The sequence below is a fragment of the Pinus tabuliformis genome, chromosome J (assembly GCF_031772625.1).
Source record: "Pinus tabuliformis cultivar Carrire ecotype Pingquan chromosome J, CPIR1, whole genome shotgun sequence".
NCBI classification, from domain to species: domain Eukaryota; kingdom Viridiplantae; phylum Streptophyta; class Pinopsida; order Pinales; family Pinaceae; genus Pinus; species Pinus tabuliformis.
In genome coordinates, this window is record NC_142295.1 from 972,823,032 (window position 1) to 972,825,487 (window position 2,456).

The following is a 2,456-nucleotide window of genomic DNA, read 5'->3' on the forward strand; positions in this document are numbered from 1 at the left end:
TTGTGATTGGGAACTTTTGTGAACCCATCCGAGTTGGATTTTTCGATTGAAGGGGTGGTCATGGATTTCATATTGGAGGGACAGTCTTGGAATAAATGGCCTAGGGCATGGAATTTTCGACAGTGGAATGGTACATGCTCGTAATCTATTGTTTTTAACCATTCATAATCGTCATGGTAGAGGCTTACAACGTCCAGGAGAGCTTTGCTAAGGTGCATGTATACACAGATCCACGCATAGGAGGTGTATCGCTTCAGCTTTGTCTCCTCTGCCACTTTTATGAATTCGCCTAAACCATTCCCAATGTCTCACAAAGAGTCTTCGTCCCAATACTCCAGAGGGAGAGAATAAAGGCGCAACCACACCGTGGCCCAACTCAGATCTTCTTTGTCTAGGTTAAAGCGCTCGATCCATCCTCTTAGGTATAGCCCTCCTGCATTGAGGAAATATGGTCCTCCATCCAATACCCTGTTTCGGTCCTCCAGACAATTAAAATGGTAGTAAAGAAGCCCTTAGGCCCTAACTACAGTGTTATGTGCCCTTTTGGCTTCCATTTGGCCACGATCCAGCCGTGTAAAGCTTTCTCTGTTGGCCAAAGGCCTATGAACTTTCCTATCAAAGCATGATCCCTCATAAACTGGATCTGAGTGTTGATGCGCTGACTTGGGAGCTCGATTTTGGGTCTGTCAACTGCTACCGGCTTGCAGGTGTTTGACGTCACTTGTGGTTATTCATTTGTGTTGTTATTCATTGGCGTATTTTCATTATGTGTTGTTGTATCTTCTGGATGGTCCATCCTGACATTTTCAGTATGTCGCAGGTCGTTTTCCGTATCAGCGGGGGGAGGCATCATGTCTTCCCCCTGAGGGGATTCCATTCTGCGATAGCTGTTCCTTATTGTGTTGTAGCTGCCTTATGGCTGAAGGTTAATGGCAGAACGACACAGTCTGTGAAGGTCTACCAGTTGCAGAGCAGCGTCAAACCCTAAGCGCTTCGCTCTCCATTTTCTTTTTTTTCACATAAATGGTTAGTTTTTATTTAAAATTCGGCAAATTAGCTGCCGAGGACTTTAAAACTGAAACCCTATATTTCCTTGTTATAGTCGGTGGGGAAAGAAGATTTTGCTTTTGAATAGTCCGCTGAATGAGTTACAATGTGAATGAAGATAGAGGCTTGAAAAAGAAGTTGATTTGGTTTCAGAATGGTGCCTTGAAATTCCACTGCTTTTGCTTTCCGTGACGTAGCTCTAATTCCTAGCTTGTAGAGAGGAGATCCAACGTGTCGGAGTGCCAGATCATCCCAAGAATCACTGTGTTTTCTTTTTAAAATGTCTGGCAGAGTGTTACATAGTGTTCAAGAATGCCAAGAGCAGTAAATTGGCCTTGAAGAGGCCCTCGTGAACTCCCTAGCACCTACCCAGACACAACAGTGAGTTCCAACAACGAACAGAGATCGAAAATGCCACAGTTGTGTTCTAAATTTTCCCTTGTGGATGAGTCCGTGTTTCCTAACAGCAGCCTGCTCAAAATGGTTCGGTCCCGAAGTCTGTAGAATCTGAATCAGCGAAATGCTCAAAGGAACAGAGGCCTAGACAACTCCAAAATCAAGGAATGCTGTAGTCCGATTCAACATCATTTACTAACAGAGATCACCTACTCCTGAGAGAACCTAGGTTGGCTGCCAAGTCCACCTATGAGTTTAACTTCCTCAGAACATGAGAGAAGGAGATTTTTTGGAACTTAGGCAACAGTAGTCTAATTTTTTTGAGGATGGGGGCTAACTGCACTTGAGAAGGGATATTTTGAGAGTTCATAGCCTATATAATTTGTCTGGAGTCTCCAAATACTGAGATGGAGAGGATATTCCTCTTGATAGACAGATTTAGACCCTGCCACAGAGAAAAAGCCTTTGCTCTGTTGCTTATTTCATGCCCTAGACCCCAAGCAAAGCGCAACTCAGTTGAGCCACCTGGGCTTAAGATAACTCCCCCGCCACCTGCCTTTCCTCGGTTACCTTTAGAGGCCCCATCAAAGAATAGGCAGTGATCATCCAAAGTAGATCTCCATTTGATGAATTCCTATTCTTCTAGACAAATTTCGCAATGAGAAGTGGCTTTAGCAGGAGGAATGTATCTATTTTGATGATTTGGAACAAGTTCTTTTAACCATTGATCTTCCTCGCTATCCAGAATCATGCCATTTCTTATGGTGGGTTTAGTTTCTAAGGTCTCCCCCAACAGAGCTTTGATCTTAGTGATAAATTTGACCGGGTTACAACTCTCCTCCCTAAATATTATGTTGTTCCTCTCCAAACACAGTTTCTAGCATGTGAATTTGGGGATCCACATCTAGCCAGTCTTGAGAAGGCCTTTTTTGGAGAGACAGAACGGGGATAACTTGGCCCAGTTTCTTAGGAGGTCATGAATACTTCCTGGAAGCTCTATTTTGTCAGGTCCT